The sequence below is a fragment of the Lucilia sericata genome, unplaced genomic scaffold (genome assembly GCF_015586225.1).
Source record: "Lucilia sericata isolate MDLA Ls3-8-SP2 unplaced genomic scaffold, ASM1558622v1 Contig001998F_arrow, whole genome shotgun sequence".
Taxonomy (NCBI): domain Eukaryota; kingdom Metazoa; phylum Arthropoda; class Insecta; order Diptera; family Calliphoridae; genus Lucilia; species Lucilia sericata.
Window position 1 is genome coordinate 50455 of NW_023995865.1, and position 8747 is coordinate 59201.

The window sequence follows — 8747 nt, forward strand, 5'->3', positions numbered from 1 at the left end:
CCTGTAACAATTTGTATTAAAATTAACATACATGCTAACAGACATAAAGATGTGTACATAATCAATATCCGCTTAAGTCGTGATAAGACAATTAAGAAAACACTGCACTTATTGGAAATGAAATGAAACCTATAGATACAAACTGGTCCCTGCACACTCATAGGATAACAAATATAATTCTCCAAACTACAGTTCTCAGATAGGCTTTTATTGCTTGTGACCATACATTGATTATAGTTTGTAATATTATTAAATATTAAATTCAATCGAACAACATGACAGTAGTGAGTTGCACAAAAACATATACAACCTATAACAAATAATTTCTTTCTACAATGCAGCAACAATATGTTCAATTTTAAAATGTAAGATGAGAAAGACAATAACAACACATTCTACTAGCTATAGACAAGCTAATAAACATAACAATAATATAACAACAGCAACAACAAATCAAGTTTAAATTTTTAATAGACAGAAATTTGTAAAAAAAATGTATTCAGAACAACATTGTCTAACTGACAGACTGACTATGAGAAGGTACAGTTCAAAGTTCGGGTGATGTTGATTATGCTCAAATTGTAAAACATAGGTTTTTTAAATTGTTGAAAGAAAATATACTTATTCTAAGAAAATGTATTTTAAGGAAAAAAAAGTAGTAAAAAATACTGTGTGAGGTATAGCTGAGGCATTTTAATAAAAGTGAACCAGAACAGAGATGGAACTGAACTAAAACTATATTCGAATTCTAAGAAAATGTATTTTAAGAAAAAACCTCAAAAAATTAAAAAATACTGTGTGAGGTATAGCTGAGGCATTTTAATAAAGTGAAACAGAACTGAACTAGAACTGAACTAGAACTGAACTAGAACTGAACTAGAACTGAACTAGAACTGAACTAGAACTGAACTAGAACTGAACTAGAACTGAACTAGAACTGAACTAGAACTGAACTAGAACTGAACTAGAACTGAACTAGAACTGAACTAGAACTGAACTAGAACTGAACTAGAACTGAACTAGAACTGAACTAGAACTGAACTAGAACTGAACTAGAACTGAACTAGAACTGAACTAGAACTGAACTAGAACTGAACTAGAACTGAACTAGAACTGAACTAGAACTGAACGAACTGAACTAGAACTGAACTAGAACTGAACTAGAACTGAACTAGAACTGAACTAGAACTGAACTAGAACTGAACTAGAACTGAACTAGAACTGAACTAGAACTGAACTAGAACTGAACTAGAACTGAACTAGAACTGAACTAGAACTGAACTAGAACTGAACTAGAACTGAACTAAACTGAACTAGAACTGAACTAGAACTGAACTAGAACTGAACTAGAACTGAACTAGAACTGAACTAGAACTGAACTAGAACTGAACTAGAACTGAACTAGAACTGAACTAGAACTGAACTAGAACTGAACTAGAACTGAACTAGAACTGAACTAGAACTGAACTAGAACTGAACTAGAACTGAACTAGAACTGAACTAGAACTGAACTAGAACTGAACTAGAACTGAACTAGAACTGAACTAGAACTGAACTAGAACTGAACTAGAACTGAACTAGAACTGAACTAGAACTGAACTAGAACTGAACTAGAACTGAACTAGAACTGAACTAGAACTGAACTAGAACTGAACTAGAACTGAACTAGAACTGAACTAGAACTGAACTAGAACTGAACTAGAACTGAACTAGAACTGAACTAGAACTGAACTGAGAACTGAACTAGAACTGAACTAGAACTGAACTAGAACTGAACTAGAACTGAACTAGAACTGAACTAGAACTGAACTAGAACTGAACTAGAACTGAACTAGAACTGAACTAGAACTGAACTAGAACTGACTAGAACTGAACTAGAACTGAACTAGAACTGAACTAGAACTGAACTAGAACTGAACTAGAACTGAACTAGAACTGAACTAGAACTGAACTAGAACTGAACTAGAACTGAACTAGAACGAACTAGAACTGAACTAGAACTGAACTAGAACTGAACTAGAACTGAACTAGAACTGAACTAGAACTGAACTAGAACTGAACTAGACTGAACTAGAACTGACTACTGAACTAGAATTGAACTAGAACTGAACTAGGACTGAACTAGAAAGTTATGGAAAGGAAATTACAAGTAACCATATCAATGGTTTCTATTATTCAACAAAATTTTCGCTGCATTACTTTTCTAAAAAATATTTTATTACACTTTTTTTCAAAATTCATTGATATTAGCAGAACAAAATAATTTATCATTTTAAAATTTTTCTATTATCTTGACACTTTATGTACAACTTTTCATTTAACACATAATTCATGTGAACAAATTTATAAATAGTTTAGCTATGAGTTTCATAATAACTTTTGTAAAACAAGTTTTATTTTGCACTTCTAGCAATGTGTTCTGTTTTCGTTTTGTTTTTAACCCTACATGGAATGGAAGAACTTTACTAAAGTACTCTAATACAAGTTTTATTTTGAATTTACTAGCTTTCACATTGTTAAGTTGCAATTCATGCAATTCAACTTACAATTTCTTCTTATTTTGTTTTTCTACACTTTGTTTGTTAATTAAACATAAGGAGGTTATATATTTTAATAAAGTTACAACAGTGGGGACTTTGAGTATATGGTAAGCATGAAGTTAAGATTTAGAAGGGAATAGGAGAACTTAGTTGGTACTGTTATAGCATAACATTTATCATCTTTTAAGTAACTATTTAATGCTTTAATAAAAATTACTGAATTTTTAATTTTTTTTGTAGTGTTAAGATCCATTCTTAAAAGATGTGACTGTCATATGTATATGTGTGTATACAGGATTTTGCCACAAATATACATACACATACGTTAATAAAATTGTGTTGTTTAGTACTTTTGAAAATTCACTTTAATACATTTTTTTTTTTCTTTTGTTACCAACATGACTCATATCATTTTTACATATTCTTATTTTCTCATTCTTCTTTTTTTTGGTTTTTATTTTTGCTGAGTACTTAATGCCACTTGCTTATTTTGACAGGCAGGCTAATTAATTTAACTTTTTTCTTCTTTTCCCTATTTCTGACTCCTGTTAACTGTGGTGTGTGCTTGTTGTTAACTTAAGTTTAGTTTATTCAGTCAATCAATGATTTTATACTTATACATATATTGTTTGCTATTTTTCACAAATATTATTTGCAGAATTAACCCATTGGGGGATTAATCTAGATCAACGGTAGGCAACACAGATTCAACGTGCAAATAAAAGGAAACACACACAGTAAAACACAAAAATCTCAAAATAAAACAGCACCTAGTTGAATGCTAAACTAGCAATAGTGCATAGTTAAAATAGTTGATTCTCCTTTAAAGCATCCTGGCCACTGATCTAGACCAAGAAAACAATGCGCAACGGATATTACATCAACAAAGACAATAAATAGCAAGTCAGCAACAAACGATCGTACTGCAAAACAACGTCCTTATGGGTTTAATCTTATAACGCTGTACATAACGTGTTTTCTATTTACACACACATACAACTTAATCTAAGCCAGCTGTGTTTATATCTATATATAATGTATCTGACATGCGACAACTTTTGACATAATTACGTGTTTTTATGATTTGCCTTTTCTCTTCCCTCCATTTTCCATCCCACAGCCATTACTTTTCAACAAATATTAAAGTATATCAAATAGAAAAACAATTTTTTTTTTTTTTCTTATTTAGTTAATTGTTTTTAAGATTATCTATGATAATTTTGATAATCAATCATTATAACAATATGTCAAGTGTAATGAAATCAATGTTGTGCTGCTGTGAGTTTCAAAAGAAAATTTCAATATTTTTTTCTAATTTATTTGATTGAATGTTGTTATTGTGTATGAAAAGTGAATCTTGTTTTTTATATTAATTGTTGTTTCGCAAAAAAAAAAAAATAAATTTTTTTGTTATTTGTCAACAATATTTATAATTAAATTAATTTCGGTTTGTAAATACTTGATTCATATTTCTTTATTAATTAGAATAACATAGATGTTAGCAAAATTAACATTTCTGTTTAAACTTTTGTAAATTTTCAATAAAAAATTGATTTAGACTAATTAATAGTATATGAAATTCTCTAGAAATCCTTGAAAAGAAAATTGGAAAAAACTGTTTTTGTGGATGGATGTACTGAACATATAATAAAATTCAATTCTAGTTCAGTTCTGGTTCAGTTCTAGTTCAGTTCAGTTCGTTCTATTTCAGTTCTAGTTCAGTTCTAGTTCAGTTCTAGTTCAGTTCTAGTCGTTCTAGTTCATTTCTAGTTCAGTTCTAGTTCAGTTCTAGTTCAGTTCTAGTTCAGTTCTAGTTCAGTTCTAGTTCAGTTCTAGTTCAGTTCTAGTTCAGTTCTAGTTCAGTTCTAGTTCAGTTCTAGTTCAGTTCTAGTTCAGTTCTAGTTCAGTTCTAGTTCAGTTCTAGTTCAGTTCTAGTTCAGTTCTAGTTCAGTTCTAGTTCAGTTCTAGTTCAGTTCTAGTTCAGTTCTAGTTCAGTTCTAGTTCAGTTCTAGTTCAGTTCTAGTTCAGTTCTAGTTCAGTTCTAGTTCAGTTCTAGTTCAGTTCTAGTTCAGTTCTAGTTCATTCTAGTTCTCATTCTAGTTCAGTTCTAGTTCAGTTCTAGTTCAGTTCTAGTTTCAGTTCTAGTTCAGTTCTAGTTCAGTTCTAGTTCAGTTCTAGTTCAGTTCTAGTTCAGTTCTAGTTCAGTTCTAGTTCAGTTCTAGTTCAGTTCTAGTTCAGTTCTAGTTCAGTTCTAGTTCAGTTCTAGTTCAGTTCTAGTTCAGTTCTAGTTCAGTTCTAGTTCAGTTCTAGTTCAGTTCTAGTTCAGTTCTAGTTCAGTTCTAGTTCAGTTCTAGTTCAGTTCTAGTTCAGTTCTAGTTCAGTTCTAGTTCAGTTCTAGTTCAGTTCTAGTTCAGTTCTAGTTCAGTTCTAGTTCAGTTCTAGTTCAGTTTAGTTCAGTTCTAGTTCAGTTCTAGTTCAGTTCTAGTTCAGTTCTAGTTCAGTTCTAGTTCAGTTCTAGTTCTTCTAGTTCAGTTCTAGTTCAGTTCTAGTTCAGTTCTTCAGTTCTAGTTCAGTTCTAGTTCAGTTCTAGTTCAGTTCTAGTTCAGTTTAGTTCAGTTCTAGTTCAGTTCTAGTTCAGTTCTAGTTCAGTTCTAGTTCAGTTCTAGTTCAGTTCTAGTTCAGTTCTAGTTCAGTTTCTAGTTCAGTTCTAGTTCAGTTCTAGTTCAGTTCTAGTTCAGTTCTAGTTCAGTTCTAGTTCAGTTCTAGTTCAGTTCTAGTTCAGTTCTAGTTCAGTTCTAGTTCAGTTCTAGTTCAGTTCTAGTTCAGTTCTAGTTCAGTTCTAGTTCAGTTCTAGTTCAGTTCTAGTTCAGTTCTAGTTCAGTTCTAGTTCAGTTCTAGTTCAGTTCTAGTTCAGTTCTAGTTCAGTTCTAGTTCAGTTCTAGTTCAGTTCTAGTTCAGTTCTAGTTCAGTTCTAGTTCAGTTCTAGTTCAGTTCTAGTTCAGTTCTAGTTCAGTTCTAGTTCAGTTCTAGTTCAGTTCTAGTTCAGTTCTAGTTCAGTTCTAGTTCAGTTCTAGTTCAGTTCTAGTTCAGTTCTAGTTCAGTTCTAGTTCAGTTCTAGTTCAGTTCTAGTTCAGTTCTAGTTCAGTTCTAGTTCAGTTCTAGTTCAGTCTAGTTCAGTTCTAGTTCAGTTTCTAGTTCAGTTTAGTTCAGTTCTAGTTCAGTTCTAGTTCAGTTCTAGTTCAGTTCTAGTTTAGTTCTAGTTCAGTTCTAGTTCAGTTCTAGTTCAGTTCTAGTTCAGTTCTAGTTCAGTTCTAGTTCAGTTCCATTAAATGGAAAGTTTCTAAAAATTTCAATAACACATATGTTAATCATACGCCAATATTGGATTTAAAGAAATGATGCTAAATTTTATAAAATTATAATTAATAAAAATTAAAATTATAAAATTAATAAAATAATTACTTTTTTAATTTTGTCCTGTAGTTATTTCCTTAAAATTATTAAGACCCTCTTTCCATACCAATATTTTATATACATATGTACAATGTACATTGTACATACATATTTATTTGTTTACATTTCTTCGTTTTTATAAGTTTTTTTTTAATCTAACCTAGTGAAGAAATTGAAGGGAAATGATTCCATTTATGCTAGATTTAACAAGTGACCACATAATTATCGATTTGTATGTTTTTTTTTTTTTTTTTGATAAATTTAGGAAAGAGTATACTGTCATTCAATACAACAATATTCCCATTAATTGTCAAAAAAATACAGAACACAAAAGAGATAGAATAAATACGTATATATGTATAGGAAAAATGACATATAAATAGGTTTTAGTGTACATAATAATAGTACATAAATAGGCGTATTTTTGATATTTTTTAAAAGCAATTATTTATTCATAGGTTACAGTTTGTAGGAATGTTAGCTCATAAATTAACAAAGGTCTGTTAGTTTAGCTTATACGCAACAATAGAAAAAATTCCTATTTTTAAACTTTTGCATATAACAATATGGTTATAATATGGAACTGAATATTTGTTTTTCTAGGAAACTTAAGTTTTGTATTACTCCTAGACACACGTGTCCAATATGTTTCTATGAATTTTGTTTCAAAACAACTAAATATAATCCGATTTTTTCAAAAAAATCTAAAATTCCATTGTAACAGGATTCCAATGAATACACTACAAAGCGCAAATTTGTGTACTTCAATGTCATAAAAGGAAAAAGATAGAATTCAATACAAATTGAACAAAATTTACCTGAGATTATGGCTTATCTACTCTTCATTAGTATTTTTAAATAAATTAATAACTTCAACGCTTTCCCATAAAAATGCCCTGGTAAAACCATTATATTAATTTATATAATTGACACATGAGATTCTGTTTAAATTGTTCATTGTTGAAATTTGCCAATTCACAATTACAACCTTACGTATAAGTATTATTTGACAATAAGTAATAATCATACGCCTAGTTAATGAAAAATGTTTTCTCGCAAATTTCCACAAACTTTATAATATTTTTACTCTTACGATAACCAATTCTATGAATCTTTAAATCTTTCAAGATGAGAATAATATTTGTTTAAGTATATCCAGCAGCATAAATACAGACAATACATTCTTATTATAAAGCACTATAAAGGGAAAAATATAACAACTCATATTTTTCTCAGGATTTTTTTGTTACAAATGTAAACACATTTATTTGTTTTGCTGTCCTTTTGTGCAAAGCGTGGTCCTTTCAAACGAAAAAAAAAAACAAAATGCAGCGGAAAAAATATAAAACGAAAATGGAATGAAATAATGCTGCTGCTAGTGGTTCTATAAATGCAATGGATAAAATACATTGTTGTAGTACATCATGAGCTTATCATGTTGTAAAAAAGTAGAAGTACAAAAATAAAACAAATACACAATAAAATGAAAAATAACCGAGTAATACAAAAACAAAAATAAACAAAGTAAGCAGGACCCGCAGTAAGAAATGTGGCAGTGGCTGTGGTGTAACATTGTATGTGTCTATGGCGACAAATAAATTTGCGGTATTTTATTATGGGTAATGAAAGAAAGTTATATAGTTAAAAACATCCAACACTTGCAGGCATTAATTTAAACCACACATTTTTCTACGCACATACAAACAAATATTGTTTTAAAGTATTTGTTACTTAGTACAAAAATACCAGCAAATTTTTAGCAATTTTTTCAATGTCGTCTAAGAATTGTTGGAGCTAAAAAATTCCTCCAAAAAAAAAAAAACTTACTAAACGAAAAATTATAAATACTTACAATCACAAGATTGGATTCTTTAAGAACATAATTTAATGAAACTAGAACTGAACTAAAGCTGAACTAGAACTGAACTAGAACTGAACTAGAACTGAACTAGAACTGAACTAGAACTGAACTAGAACTGAAACTAGAACTGAACTAGAACCGAACTAGAACTGAACTAGAACTGAACTAGAACTGAACTAGAACTGAACTAGAACTGAACTAGAACTGAACTAGAACTGAACTAGTACTGAACTAGAACTGTGAACTAGAACTGAACTAGAACTGAACTAGAACTGAACTAGAACTGAACTAGAACTAAACTAGAACTAAACTAGAACTAAACTAGAACTGAACTAGAACTGAACTAGAACTGAACTAGAACTGAACTAGAACTAGAAACTGAACTAGAATTGAACTAGAACTGAACTAGAACTAGAACTGAACTAGAACTACTAGAACTGAACTAGAACTGAACTAGAACTGAACTAGAAACTGAACTAGAACTGAACTAGAACTGAACTAAAACTGAACTAGAACTGAACTAGAAACTGAACTAGAAACTGAACTAGAACTGAACTAGAACTGAACTAGAACTGAACTAGAGCTGAACTAGAACGAGAACTGAACTAGAACTGAACTAGAACTGAACTAGAACTGAATAGAACTGAACTAGAACTGAACTAGAACTGAACTAGAGCTGAAACTAGAAACTGAACTAGAACTGAACTAGAACTGAACTAGAACTGAACTAGAACTGAACTAGAACTGAACTAGAACTGACTAGAACTAGAACTGAACTAGAACTGAACTAGAACTGAACTAGAACTGAACTAGAACTGAACTAGAACTGAACTAGAACTGAAACTAGAACTGAACTAGAACTGAACTAGAAACTGAACTAGAACTGAACTACT